This window comes from Alligator mississippiensis, chromosome 1 (assembly GCF_030867095.1).
Source record: "Alligator mississippiensis isolate rAllMis1 chromosome 1, rAllMis1, whole genome shotgun sequence".
Classification (NCBI taxonomy): domain Eukaryota; kingdom Metazoa; phylum Chordata; order Crocodylia; family Alligatoridae; genus Alligator; species Alligator mississippiensis.
Window position 1 is genome coordinate 51452438 of NC_081824.1, and position 15929 is coordinate 51468366.

The following is a 15929-nucleotide window of genomic DNA, read 5'->3' on the forward strand; positions in this document are numbered from 1 at the left end:
CCGCTGGGGAGGCGCCCGCTCGCCGCCCTCAGCCTCGCCCCCGCCTCCCCGGGCAGCGGCTGCAGCCCGCCCCGCCCGGCTTCTCCTCAGCGGGCCGCGTGGGGGAGGCCTGTCCGCCCGCAGCCAAACCCCGGCGGCGCCGGCTTTGGTGACCCCGCTGCAGGCCGCCGCAGCGCCGGGTCTCGGACGGACGGGAGCGGGATCAGGATCAGGATCCGCGGCGGCGTGTGGGGGGCGCTTAGGCCCTGCTTTACACACCCCACAAACCGCCGCTTGCAGTAGTGGGGTTTCACCGCGCTGTCTGAGTGGGGTGCACACTCCTTTTTCTTTCTGGTAAATGTTTTGTGTTCTAAGTCTAATTGGTTCTCAATCTTTTTGATTGAGCAGCGTTCAATCGAGGTCTGTGTGGCGCTACTACCAAGAAGTATCCTCAACCCCCGGCTCAGAAGCCGGGGGCTTCAGATACTCCCAAATCCACTGGTGGGCGTCCTACGTGCAGGCCCAAGTCCAGAGGCTTGGGGTTCAGATGCCCGAGTCTCGCTTGCCATTAGCCAGTGGCCACAGGAGCAAGCTAACAAGAAGTCGCCCATTTCCATAACGTAGGTGTGTGCCAAGATCCTCCTGCTGGAAGCCGGCCAGCGGGAAGCTAATTACAAGACTCGTAGGGCGTCCTGCCCGCGGTGCATTGGACTTGATGACCCTTTGCTACACAGTGCTATTTAAATCCATTTCAGTCTAAGCAACAGAGCAGTGTTGCCACTACACTTGATTTTAGCCCACAAGAGGCCGAAGGGATCTACGCTTGATCTGAGCCACAAGGCCCCTGAGTTTATTTTCCATGCCTCAGTGCAGCAGCATTGCTTTATAGCGGGGGACCTGAGACAGGAAGACGTTAGGGCTCTACTAACAATGCACAATTCTAGATGGGGAAAGGCCTCTTTTTTTCCCCCCAAGCCTAAACCTGCAATGAAGCCCTGCACTCAGAAGAAGAGGCTGGTTCTTGCTACCTATGAAATGTTGGTTGAAATCTTTTTGTCCAGTGTCACATAATAACTGCACAGCAGAGACAGGGATAGAATCGAATTATCTAGGGCAGGGTGTTAAATTCACATTGGGCACCAGGCTGTATCCAGACTATGGGGGCTACTTGGGGACCGGATCCAGCCCAGGGCATAGTGGGGTGCCTCATGGGGACAGCAACAGCAGTTGCAGCAGGATCATGGGATCATAGAAAATTAGGGTTGGAAGGGACCTGAGGAGGTCATCTAGTCCAACCTCCTGCTCAAAGCTGGACCATCCCCAACTAGATCATCCCAGCCAAGACTTTGTCTAGCTGGGTCTTAACTTCCCGGGATGGAGAGTCCATAACCTCTCTAGGTAATTTTGGCTGATATTCAGCTTTTTGTCCACCGTAACCCCCAGGACCTTTTCTGCAGAGCTGCTGCAGTAGCTGCTTTGACAGCTATAGGGCAAGCAGACATGGTGTGGGCTTGCAAGCAGGAGATTAGGTGACTGCAGGGCAACGAAAGTCTGTGTTATGCAGCCCTTGCTTGTCCCTGCCACTGAGGTCCGTGTTCACTGGGGTCCCAGGTTTCTGAATTCTGTAGCCGGTCCCGTCCACCACTGGCCACACATGCAGACTTCATAGCTTGGCAGGCTGGATGGAGTGACTCAGTGGGTTGGATCTGGTCTGTGGGCCAGATGTTTGACACCTTTGCTTTAGGGAACCGTTCAGAAGCTTCAACTTTGAGACTGTTCTCTGGTGCTGTAATCCCCCTCACTTTGAGACTGTTGTCTTTTGTGAAGAACTGCAGGCAAAAGAATGAAAGAGCTGAGAGACCTGCAAAGAAAAATGCAGGGGCTACTGAAGGAAGGCACAGAAGGAAGGCACAGAAGGAAGACAGGTACAAAAAGAATTAGAAGAAACAGAGCAAACGATAGATGATTTAAAAGAAAGATAAATGAGAAAATGTTTTTAGCACAAGCACCCCGAGTGGGAGAAAGCAAAGAGTGGTCCTAGTACTTTTCAGCTAGGGTGAAGATGGCAAAATGAGCTAAAAGCAGTGTGAGGTGGTTAGGGCCAAATTAACGCATAGGCAAACTAGGTACATGCCTAGGGCCCTGAGCTGTGGGCGGAGGGCCGGAACTTCCCTCCACGGCAGTGGTGTGAATGGCCCCATCGGCCTCTCTTCCAGGTGGGGTTGCTGCTGCCCCAGGGACCTGCATGCCTTCACCAGCCTCCGACTTGCTCCAGGCACCAAGGGGGTGGGGGGTGCAGGCTGCAGATGAGCGGGAGTACGGACCTTGGGCCAGGATGTGGATGCCCCCCCACGCTCCCCCCCTCCCCCCCCCAATGATGCACAGCCCTGCTGCCAGCAGTGGCAGCATTTGTGGCCCGCACAGGCCCAGGTGCAGCTCTGGCCAGTGCTGCACAGCAGAAGCAAGGAGCACAGCTCTGCTGACTGCCTCTCTTTCTCCATGTGGCTCATGTGCAGCTCCTCACTACTGGGGAAAGCCTAGAGCCTCTGCCTTCCCTGCCCCCTGCTGTACAGGTTGTGGGAAGCAGGGGCAGGGTAGGCAGCAATGTTCTAGCCCACATTGCTTCACCCTGGTAGTGTGGAGCTGCACGGAGTCTGGTACGAGAGAGGTGGCTGGTGGGGCTGTGCCCTTTACCTCCGCTGCACGGTGCTGGTCAGAGCCGCATGTCATAGGGTGCTGGTGCCTGCGTGGGCCGCGAGGGCAGCTGCTGCTGGTGGCGGGGGCTGTGCACCATGGGGTGGAGTGTGTGGGGGTCTCCACACCCTCCCACTCACACCCTGTCTCCGCAACCCCGCTCCTACATATACACCCTGACATACCCTATTGCTCCCACCCACACACCTCCCAACCCCTCTCCCCTTTCTTTGCTTCATAGATTCATAGATGTTAGGGTCAGAAGGGACCTCAGTAGGTCATCGAATCCGACCTCCTGCCCTGGGCAGGAAAGAGCGCTGGGATCAGATAACCCCAGCTAGGTGCTTGTCCAGTTTCCTCTCAAAGAATCCCCAGGGTAGGGGAGAGCACCACCTCCCTTGGAAGCCCATTCCAGATTCTGGCAATCCTTACTGGAACAGGTTGGGTTTATTTTGGGCTTGTTTTTAAAGGCGGTGCTGCTTTTTTTTTCTTGTGAGACTTGGCAACACTGCTTCCAGCCCCACTCCCCATGGGTGGCAGCACTGGGGTGGGAGGGGGATCTTGACCAGCCCAGGGCCCATGAGTTTGTTGGCCTAGAGCCCAGTAAGGAGTTAATCCAGCCCTGAAGGTGGTAGTCCCCAGGTGGAAAAGCAGAATGAGTTGTTGGAGGCAACGAGAACATTTTATGAAGAGCTGAATCAGAAGAAGGAAATAGTAAAGAAGATGATGGATTTGCTGGAAGAGACTGAAGAGGAAGTGGAGGAGTAGGAAGAAAAGATAAACTTAAAGGAAGTGGAAGTGTACTTAAAAACCTTTAAGGGAAATCACCAGGAGCAATAAACTAACTATGGAATTTTATGAGAAGTTTTAGGCATGGGTATAGCGGAAGTTTTTGAGGAAATAGCAGAAATAGGAGAGGCAGGGAAAGATTTTACAAGAGGTTTTGTGATCTTACTTTTTAAGAAAAGGGAGAAGGAACTCCTGAAAAACCGGAGACGGGTTACACTCAATATGGACTATAAGTTAATGGGCAAGATTCTGCACTACCGTTCCTTTAATTTTGTAGGGTCTCTGTGTGCCCCCCCAAGCTGCTGATTGGTGGAGGGGCCCTGTGGGTCAATCCCGATTGGCAGGTTAGTGAAAACTATAATTTAAAACTTGGTGATGTTTTTGCCTCCCCACCAGTCAGCAGCAAACAGCAAGGCCACCAGGGCCCCTTGGCCAATTAGCAGCAGGGAGGCAAAAATGGTGCCAAGTTTAAAATTATGGTTTTTGCTTCCCTGCCAATCAGGAGTGAGCCGCAAATGGAGCCCCTTCACCAATCAGCGACAGGGGATGCAAGGGGATCAGCCCATTTCTGCTGTGAATCTGGTAGGTATCTACTCATATCCTCCTATGTTACCAAAGGTAAATTTACAATTCCATCCACAGTATCCTCATGCCTTATTCCAAATACAGTGCAGAAACAGCTATTGAATATTTTTGCACTTTGAACAGTATTGTTAATGATTTTATCATCTACATTTACAAACAGATGTGTAGTTGACAGAGGGATGTTTTTGTGTCTAGTATGTTTTTAAATGTCTGCATGTCCTGATTTTTGTATTTTATAACCATAACGTTCTTTAAAAATAGGCTTTTAATTATTTATATAATTAACAAACTGCTGTGTTAGTGTCCAATGGAAAAGGTCCATGCCTCAATGAGCTTACAACTGGACAGACAAATTAACAGATAAGAGACAACATTTATGCTGGAGGCATCTTGCTTAATAGTTTTTGTTTAATTTTTTAATCACTTAAGTCAACTTTCATGAAGATTAAATGCAGAGGCATAACTGGGCAGCTTTATGCCAAGGATGGCCATTAATGTTGTAGCAGGGCATCTTTGGGTGGTTTGGAGGCTCCTGGCCCTGGGCATGACCTAAAACTGCACCCTGCTGGGGAGGGGTGGCCTGGTGGGGCTCCCAGTGGTGCAGGAGTCCCCAGGAAATGCCAGGCCAGTTACCTCCCCTGTGAAAGACGAGGAGGGGTGCCTTAACCCCAGCCCCCATCTTTGGGTGGGTTTTGTAGGCTGCTGGGGAAGTAGTGGGGGCCAGGTATGTCCACATGTAGGCGCCTGAGCCCAGCAGGGATATGAGGTCCCGGAGACCCCAGAGGGGCTAGCGTGGAGAGCATTGGGAGGCCCTGCACAGAGTAGGGCTGAAGCGGAAGTAGGCCTGAAGGACAGCCCAAGGGGTGCTCTGAGTAGGATCAAATGACAGTAAACTTGAAGGACAGTGAAAGGGCCAGCCCCATGAGAAGTTGTGCCCGGTGAGAGGCTTGGGGCAGAATTAGCCCAGGGTTTGGCATAAGGCCGGACCATGTAGAGTAGGGGAACTTGCAGGAACCGAAGGTTCTGCGTGGCAAGGCCAATATGAGAGTAGCAAAGCCTGATGGCCCAAGAGAGGCCGCTCAAGGAGAAGCAGGGCAGTGGAGTGTGGTCCGGTAAAAGGCAGTATGCCAGAGGCCACCAGAGAGGGGCGGAGTGGAAGAGGCCTCCTGTGAGAGGGGAGGTGGTGTGAATGTGTGTGTGTGTGTGTGTGTGTGTGTGGAAACCAACTTTGGACTCGGTTTGCTCCGGTCTCAGACTGGGAGTAATATTAATTTGGTTACCATCTGCAAGGCATGGGCTGCAGTGTAGGGAAGGTCGGAGTCGCAGATAGTGCCTCCTGGCCATCGGGGCAGTAATGCGCAGTCTCCTGCATATACCATCCATATAGGGGAACAACAAAATCATGGCAGGCGGGATTGGGTGGATTGCCCCATAGAGATAGGTGGGCGGGCCAACATGAGACCCGTCCCCAAGAGTTGCCGCTTGTCACAAATGTAATAATGGGTGGGCCTATAGGGGACACGCCCCAGGTGCTGACTAAAAGTTGGGGGCAAAGTACCAGAATGGAACTAGGGGGATGCCTCACACTTCCATTCCCCCACCCTGCCCACACCCTGCACCTTCCCTGCAGCAGTTCCAGCTCTAGGGTGGGGTTGGGAGTAGGAAGAGTTGCAGTGGGAGCAAATGGTATAGCCAGTGCAAATCAGTGTTTTATGGATGCTCAACACATGGATCAGTTGCAAAAAAAAAGGAGGTGACATATTTGCCTGAAGAAACAAACCTCTGACCACTGCCCGTGCACTGTGCGCTGCCACTTCCTAGGGCACAGAACTGGCTATTCATGCTTTTGTGGGCAGTGCTGCTACACTGGGTAGCAGTTGCAGCTAGGCTTCCAGTAGTAACATGGTGAATGAGACAGCAGGAGCAGCAGCTGCTATTTTTGTGCCACCCTCCAAGTTGACATCTGGGGTTGGTGTTCTCATGACCCCTCTCAGTTGCAGTAATGGTTAAATGTCTGTTCAAAATATTTAATCATTATGACTGCAATTCTGGAAAGAATCCTAATCAGGAAAGTACTTAAATATCTGCTTAACTAATTTAATGTGTTTAAGTCTGTTTCTGAATAAAATTGACTGTGCATAGGTGCAATAATTGGTTTGCTTAAATTTACAGTAGTAATTGATATACTTTATGGAAGATATCTAGTCCATATGTAGCTCAAACATGTTTGTCACATTTAAATGTGCTATTTTATCATGATTTAAATATATGTGTGTGTGTGCGGTGCTAATATGTTTCTTCCATATAAGATATGAAAGAGGCTAGTTAGACATGTGCATGTGTTAGGATTTGCATCTGAATCTGTTCAAGTGTGACTCGGTAGTTAATCCAAAGATCTTTGCAAATATTCAGCTTTATTTTTCCATGAAAGCAACAGAAATACTTTTGAAAATTTTGCCTTTACTTCAGATCATAGAATCATAGAAAATTAGGGGTGGAAGGGACATTAGGAGGTCATCTAGTCCAACTCCCTGTCCCTGCTCAAAGTAGAACCATCCCCAACTAAATTATCCCAGCCAAAGCATTGTCTAGCTGGGTCTTAAAAACCTCCAAGCATGAACGCCACATGCCCCCGGAGGCTAGAGGGGCATGGTGAGCTCCCACAGGCAGCAGTGGCAGCAGCAGTGGCGGGAGGGTGGCAGAGAGTGGCAGTGTTGGTGGAGGTGGGGGGAGCACTGACCAGTGGTTGGTGACCACCCACAGACACCACTGGCAGTGTTGGCGGCAGTCAGTAGCGATTGGGGACCACCCGCAGATGCCATCGCTGGCAAGGGGGGGTGCTTTTTACAGGGGGTGAGCTGCCAAGCTCAGGGGGTGCATGAGCACCTGTGTGCACCCCGTACGTGTCGCCAATGCCTCCAAGGATGAAGATTCCACCACCTCTCTGAGTAACCTGTTCCAGTGTTTTACTAAGTGAGAAAATTCTTCCTAATAACTAACCTAAACTTCCCTTGCTGCAACTTTGGACCATTGCTCCTTATTCTGTCATCTGCCACCATAGATTTATAGATTGTAGAGTTGGAAGGGACCACAATGGATCATCGTGTCTGACCCCCTGCCCCTAGCAGGGAAGAGGACCGAGGTCAGATGACCCCAGCCAGGTGACTATCTAGACTCTGCTTGAAGACCTCCAAGCTAGGTGATAGCACCACCTCTCTTGGAAGCCCATTCCAGGTCCTGGCCACCCTTACTGTGAAAAATTTCTTCTTAATATCTAACCTAAATCCACTTTCAACTTGTTTACACCCGTTATTCCTGTCGGGACCCAGGGCAGCCGGCCAGCAGCTCTCCCTGACTCCCACCCGGGCAGATAAGGGTCCGGGGCCTTAGAAGGCCGTTAGGCGGGTACTTGTGACGCGTGGAGTGGAATTAATTAGGCAGACGCTTATCAGTTGCAAAGCAAGATTGTTTACTCACGTCAAGGTGGTGTAAGACGGAGGTCAGAGATACTTAGTTACAGCTTAGAGATCGTCGTTCAGTTATTCTGCAGATATATATATATGGGCCGGCGGTCGGCTTATCGGGCATGCGGGGCAAGGGTACGCCAGGGAGGTCGCGGTGGGAAGACGCTGACAACTGATCAAATTGTCAAATTTACTCCAAGGTGTGGGCAGAGTTGTCTTTGACTTTGCGAAAAATGTAAGCGGGTTTTGTTTGTATGATAGCCAATTGTTTTTCGCCGCGTCATAAATCTAATTAGAATCGCCAATTATCTAGCGGTCTTTGCTAGGGTGTTATTTTCACAGGGTTACTCCTTGTTTTCTTTGACCAATTATAATGATTTATATAAAGCAAAGAAGGCAAAAGTTTTTATCTCTGTTAGTGGCGCAGCAATAAATTTCTTTTTGACATGCGCAGAAAAAAGCGGTTACTATCATTATTGTTAACCCTTAGTTAACCTAGTGCAGAAAAAACTGTTTTAAATGGTTATTACTTGTTTGTGACATGGGCACTATCTAATTTGGTTGTGACAATTCCTAGTCACTCCCTGGGGCGCCTAAGTAAACAGTGCTTCCTCTATTCCCCGTTGACCTCCCCTAATAAATTTATAGGCAGAGGGTGGCAGAGAGAACAACTTAGAGCACCTGCATGTGGCGGCATCACTACGGATGTCCGATTGCCTTGATTCCTCAGGAAATATGAGAACCCCTCCCCTGTTGCCCTCTTCTGTTTGATCTTCCTCCAGGTCTTCTGCTTCCCCACTTATGCCAGGGCTTTGGTCTTCATCTCCTGGCAAACCTGGTTTAAAGTCCTCCTTAGTTAGCAAGCCTGTCTGGAAAGATGGTCTTCCCTTTCTTTGTCAGGTGGATCTCTTCCCAGGAATCCTTCTTGGAACAAGAAGACCTTCCCATGGTCGAAGAAGCTGAAACCCTGCTGGCATATTTACAAATCAGTTGTCAGTATGTACTATTTACTTTGAATCCTTCTTGCTGCGAGGAATACAGATATACAGTCCTATTTTTATAAAACAATATATATTTAGATTTTTTATTCTAGTAAGTTTATCCAATGTTACTTGGGACTTAATGAAAAACCAAGCAAACAAAACATCCTAGAAGCCATAATGCTTCTCATTACACATGAATAAATACAATATTATTTTTCTCAGATTTCTGCTATTAATCAATCATATAGTACAATTTAATTTGATATTTTCACTCTCCAATGTTAGGGCCAAGATTAGAATACTGGGAAAAGTAAAGTCAAGACTGAAAAACATTGGAAACATGTCTATAAATACCATGGTAACTCTTTATATGTGTCTGTTATATTTATGAGACAGCAAGAGCAAGAGAGAGAGGATTTTTTCACTAAAAAATTGGGATGTGAAAAATGCTGTCTTTAGGGTATCAGTAAACAACATTTAAAAAAATAGGGTTCTAAGGGAAATATGTGATTATCACTGGAATGTAATGTCTTCTGGGTTATCAAGAGTTCTGAAAATACTTTCCATTCTCCTGAAAGCAGTAGTTTCTGTGCTCAGATTCTTAGGTGTGAAGGATATAAATATAACTTGATTACTTGCTAATAGCGATGCGTTCAGAGATGCTGTTTTTATTATCAGGTACAGGCAATGAATCATTTGTTGCCAAAAGCAGGATTTATAAATATTGATATATACTCTGTTAACTCTAGTGAAGATAGCAGAATCTCTAGAATTCAAAATATATGTTGTGTGTTTTGCATATATTCCTTGTGGGATAAAAATGAAAATAGAAGAACTGTTAAGTATATGTGGGTAACATTAAAACTTACACAATAAAAATTAGGGATTGAGTCATGAATTCAGATAAGTCTATGTCAGGTTTTAGCATTGGCTATGGGTCACTTTATTTGGAAATGTGCATTTTAAATAATATGATGAAGGTGCTTAAATAATGAATGATAAAGTAGGGTGTATACAGATACTCACACATGTGGGGTGGCAGGGACTTACACTGGTGGTGCAGTAAATGACCTTGTATATAGATCTAGCCATTAAATAAAGGCAAGCACCTCTGACAGATTGCTTGACAACGAAAAATTGGCATTGGAGGAAAAGGGATTTATGATATCTAAATTGATTAACAATTGGGAAATGCCCTCTAAAATTACAGATAATGTCTGGAAAACCTTGCTTTGCAGTTGATAAACAAGGCTGGAGTGTCATAGCTAGCAAAGAAGTGAGGACCCATGTTAGTTTGTTTGTCAGAATTGTCAATAAGGCTAGGGACAGACATGACACATAAACTGGTTCAGAAACTGGTTTAAACCTGTAACAGAAGAGATATTCAGTGCACATAAATCAGTTTGAAAATGGCTGAAACCAGTTTGAGATAAACCTGGGTGAATGTAGTATCAGACTTAACTGATTTGGGTCAAACTGGTTTATGCCATGTCTGTCCCAGACCCCTTGCTGGTTTAACCAGAATCCCCCAGCATCCTGGCATGCTCTCTTGCCTGGGTGGGGCTCTCTGCTCCACCACAGGGATGCCCCCTCCGCACTTCTTGACTGGAGCTCAGCAGAGACTGCAGGTGTCTGCCTGGCTTCCCCCGTCCCCTCTGCCTTACACAGACACCTCTCAGCATTAGCTAGCAGACCACATGCTGGCTACAGTCCCTGCTGTGGCAGATGGGACAAAGGGAGAATCAACAGATAGCTGGTAATGTCCCTCTTTTGTTTTCTTAATGGCGTGATAAACACCAAGTTAGGGATGATAAACACTGTGTTATCAATTCCGTGCTGGACTGGTCAGAATGGTGGGGAACCCCTCTTTAATCAGAGTGTCCTGCCAAGCCCTGGCCCTACTACCCTCAGCTCAGTAGTACAGAAGGGAAGGAGGGCTGCTGTAGTGTGCCCCCGCCCCCCCAGCTTCTAGCCTGAGCCACTGCAGGCATGTACCTGCATTTCTGGGATGTCTGTGCAGTTACAAACTGATTCAGCCTAGCCAGGTGTGGCAAAGTGGGGCTCCCTGACTAGCGACAGTGCTAGTTTCCCCACTTGCCTTTGGACACGCCACCCACCTGACTCACCTGCCATGCCTTGTTGTTAATTAATTACGATGTTGATTAAGGCGGGAGGCTGCCCATTCTTGCCCCGGTGCCAGGGGCGCTATCTGTGGCTCTGATACTCCCCTACACCACAGCCCAAGCCTCGCAGATGGCATCCAGATGACACAGTGCTTCCGGCCTTCAGCTGGACCAAGCTTAGGCCTCGTTGTCAGGCCTCAGACACACTCATTCATACCGCTCTCCTCTCACGAGGGTCTCTCACACTCCACCCCCTCTCACAGGGTCTCTTTCATGCATCGACAAGTTATGCTACCTTGCTCCCTCTTGGAGCAGGCCCGTTAGGCTATAGGCTTAGCTAGGTTCATACCTTGGGTGGCAGACGTACAGTCTTTTGGGCCTTTCCTGTGACCCTCACCAGGGTAATGGCCAGCCAATTACCCAACCGGGTCTAAGCTTGCTCTGGCCCCTTCCGGGGGCAACTCTCTCTAGATAAACATACCAGGCTCTCAGCCCTCTGGTTTTTCCCCCTTTCAATGGGGCTCCTCATCTCCACCCCCTCACTGGGGCTCCACATAGCCCCCTCACTTGGGGCCGTGGGGCTTTCCTCCCCAGTGGGCTCAGGTGGCCATAGCTGTGCCTGGCCCCAACTACCTTTCCTCGGGGTCCTACACCTCACAGAGCTCAGGTGGCCACAGCCATGCCTGGGCCTCACTCTCCCTCCTCAGGGTCTTGCACCCCACAGGGCTCAGGTGGCCACAGCCGTGCCTGACCCCCACTATCTCCGATGTTACCAGACCCACCCGAAGGTCAGGGCTAGGGTTAAGGTGTCCCGACCCACCTTTCACCAGGCAACTGGCCTGGCATTTCCTGGGGGCTCCCGCACCACTGAGAGCCCCACCAGGCTGCCCACTCCTGGCAGGGTGCAGTTTTAGGTCATGCCCAGGACCAGGAGCCTCCAAACCATCCCCTACAGCTCCTCCCTTACCCCCATAGAGCCTTGCAGCCAAGCAATGTTACTGCCTGGCATGCCAGCAGTGAACTGCCCTGTTTATATGGGCGGCCAGAGATCTAAAATGGCTGCTGCAATCAAGCACCTGCTGGCTGCTTGGCTCCACTCTTAAAGTGGCAGGCACCAACAATGCCCTGCCACACACCTTCCCCCTTTAAATAGATCCTGGGGGAGGTTTCCCCTGCTGCTCCTGCAAAGCAGACTCCCCTCAGCGCCTCTGAGAGCACTCAAATGGCGAGCACCCCAAAGGTGCTCCACCATACCAGGTTAGACTAACCTGCAAAGATTGAATCAATTCAGGCTCAGGCTTTTTGAATCTCTCTTCCTAACCTAAGGGACTTCAAAATGAGTATTTAAAAAACTCAGTATAGTATAGTATTATAGTACTAGTCATAAATCCTCCAGGAAAGCAGATTTTGAATAGTGGTGTCAAACAATATAAATGTGAATGAATCTCCCAGTCAGAGTTTCAAGGACCCAGTAGTGTGATGAGAAGCCCTAAAACAGAATTCTTTGTGAACAAGGAAGTTTACCACCAAAGTCAAGCAAGGAAAAACACTTCAATGAAGAACAGAGGATTGGGACTGTTGTTCTTTTAATTTTTTCCTTCATTTCCACCATGTATTTATTTAAGCTCACAATGTACACAATGCTATACAAAACCTAGTTTTGTTTGGAGCTCACAGTATTAGAAGAAAATTTTAGTATTGTTTTTATAGGATGTTGATTTGATTGTAATGCTAATGTTTAAGTTCCAAGATTTAGGATGAGAGAATTAAGAAGCAAAATATTTATGTTAAATACAGGTACTTAAACCCATATAAAGTACAATAAATGGAGGCAGTTTGGTTTTTGAAAGTGCCAAGCACTTGCAACTTAGCTTGAAGGTGTATTTTGTGGATAAATATTCCTACGACAGGCTTATTGCTTTGTTTTTTTCTGGGAGAAACTGAGGAGGAAGAAGAGTACAAATAAGATTTTAAAAAGTTGACAGATATTCTCTGAAATAAAAAGGATGTACATAAAGTAGTAATTAAAATGTATGATATGTCTAAAAGAATGCCTTCATGTGTTAACAGCACTTGGTGTTACAGAGGCTAAGTACAGTCAAAAAGTCCAAGGCAGGTTTCTCTAAGCTATGAAGATTGAATCAAGAGCAAACATTCACCTTTGGAAGGGGTGAGGGGGCAGTAGGCAAATGCCTGGACTGTCCAGGCCAAAAGGCAGGGGGTGCTCCTGCACACCTCCCTGTTGCCCATCTTTGCTGAGAGCAGCTGAACCCAGCCAAACAAAGCTGTCCCTGACTGGCTGTCAGGCACATGACCCCAACCTCCTTCTCTCACTGCAGACCCCGTGCCTGCACCCAGGCCTACGCTTCCAGAGCTGGTCACCATGGCACCCCAGGGGATGGCAGGTGGGGGGTGAAGCCTGCACAACACCGGGAAGATCTAAGATTGCCCTCGAGTCTCCAGGAATTAGATATAAATCTCCAGGAGACTGCCAAGAGTCACCTGGGAGATAAATGATAGAGCATTCATTAAAATAAATATTAAATGTTGAATCCAATTTATCCAGTTGACCAGTCAGTTTTTAAAATGTAATAGTAATGTGCATTTGCCTTTCTGATGTAAAGTCTATGCACCTAATCCACAACTGATTGTGCCATGGCACTGTTGGTGCCTGCCACTTTAAGGGCCGGGTCAGGCATTCAGCAGGTGCCTGATGGTGGCAGCCATTTTGAGAACCTAGTATATAAAGGCTGTAGTCTGTTGCTGCCAGCCCAGGCAGAAACATTGCCTAGCTGAGCATGTTTTGTACAGCAGGAACAATCCTGGAGGTAAGGACAAGAGCTTATGGGGATGGATAGGAGGGGCATGGTCCTGGGCATGACCTAAAACTGCACCCTGCTGGGAATGGGTGGCCTGGTGGGGCTCCCGGTGGCACAGGAGTCCTCAGGAAATGTCAGGCCAGTTACCACCCTGGTAAAAGGTGGGTAGGGGCACTTTAACTCCATGCCCCCACATCCTAGTGGGTAATCCAGCAAGGAAGTCAGCAAGGAGATTGGTAGGACCAAAGTGGGTCCAGAGGGGGGCAAGGTGTCCAGAACAAATGAAGGGCAAGAAGCCTAGGGTTTGGGAAGGGGCATGGAGCCTAGTGAGAGGCAAGGAGCCCAGAGGCTAGGAGCCCTGACTGTGTGTGCACAGTGGGGCCAGGAGCCCAGGGTGAGTGAGGGGCACAGAGCCCAATGAGAGAGGCTGAAGTTAGTTGCCGGGATATGGTTGCAACATGTGGATGCCATCTGTGAGGCTTGGGCTGCGGTCTAGGGAAGGAACAGAGCTGCAGATAGTGCCCTCGGCATCGGGGCAGTAATGGGCAGTCTCCCGCATTATACCAAGAGTTTATGGAAACAACAAAGTTGTGGCAGGTGAGACTGGATAGATTGCCCATAGAAAGAGGTGAGCCAGCATAAGATTTGGCCCTGAGCTTGCCCCCTGTTGCACTGGCATATGCAGGCACATCTGCATTTTGTCACAGGCACATTGGTATTCTTGAAACCATCCAAAATAGATTCAAACACAGTTGGCAACCCTAGGGAGACTCCTCAGTGGGGACTCCATGCTGTGGAGACCCCCTCCGCCACAGCCTGGCTTTCCTCCACAGAGATTGGCTGGGTAATTGCCCCAGCCCCACCTCTATGCCAGACCCAGTCTCTCAGCCATGGTGCGGGGTGGTGGGAGGAGAACAGAACCCCCTGGCCTCACCCTCTCTCAGCAGGGGGCTCCACAGCATGGGGGAGGGGCCCTGAAACAGGAGCTTTTTCTCCCTGCAACCTGGCTTCTCCCCACCCCCTAGCCTGGCTCTGCAATCACCTCAGCTCTGCCCCCAACAACCAGACCTGGCCTCTCAGATGTGGGATGCAGGCAGGGGGAAAAGATCCTGTTTCAACCCCTTGTGACTGAGAAGCCAAGTTTGGCTTGGGTGGGCCTAGGGCAATTGCCTAGCTGGGCTGCAGGAGGAAAAGCCTCTGCTGCTGAAGGATCCCTGCACTATACAGAGCCCAGCTTCATGGGCCAGGATTGGGGCAGGGGGGGTCCGTTCTTCCCACCCCCTCCCCAACCTGCCCATGCCCTGTGCCGGCTGGGCTGGGTAGCAGAGGCCTTGTTGCTTTTTCTTGTGTTCCAAGCCAAATCCATGAGTCAGTCCAGAACCATAAGTGGCCCCACAACCGGCAAACATCCTCCACCCCCACCAGGGGCTTCAGATATTCCAAAGTCTTTTGGCAGGCATCCTACCTGCAGGCCCAAACCCGGAAGCTTGGGGTTTGGATGATCCCAAGTTTCGCCTGCCTTCAGCCATATGGTCACAGGAACAAGCTAGGGAGAAGCCTCCCATTTCCATAAACTGGTCATTACGCCACAACACCTCAGCAGGTACTAAACCACTGTAGAAGAACAATTATCCCCAGGAGGCTTAAGGAAAACTGCCTTCTTGGACCCAGATACATGGTTTTTCTCCTGCCAAGTTGGGGAGCAGAGGCTTTGCTGCCTTAGCTATATGACCGCCTGGTGGTGGGTGGGGCTGGCCTGGCTCAGCTGGACCAGAGGAGCACTGGCATTGCTACCCTGCTCGCTCTGCCAGTGGTGTTAGCAGGGGGTCCTAAAGCATCCTGGGATGCTAGGGAACTGTGACATAACTTTTATCAGGAGGGGATTGGGAACAGAATTTTGATAGATTCTAACCTAAACTGATTAAATCTGGTACTACATCTATCCAGGTCTACCTGAAACTGGGTTCCACCATTTTGAAACCAGTCTATGTGCAGTGAACTTCTGTTTTGTTACAGGTTTAGACTGATTTCCAATCACTTATATTGGGTTATGTGTAATTTCCATCCCTACCCTGAGGGAGGATTAGCCTGCCTTTTTATATGGGTGAATAAAGCAAGAACTTTGACACCTTGGACAAAGAGAAAAGTTAGAAACTGCCAATGGCTGCCCCAGGCTGTTATGAAAGAAACTCTAACCAACAACAACAAACAAGCCTGGAGTTCTAAACTGTAAAGATATTTTTTTTCTACTAAATGTGTCATTTATAAATAATATGCCACCTTTTTATACGAAACTGTATTTTAATTCTCATGTGAAATCACAGGAAAATGCTGTATTTAGGTGTGAAAGCTCCCTAGTGATAAACTCATGCCACTTGGGCACTTTAATCATGAGAATTTAGTAAATGACAGATCCATAAGGGAGTTCTCATTGGCAATTATGACTCTCACAAAAATAGCAATTTTTGCTTCCTTTCTTTGTAGAAATTGAAC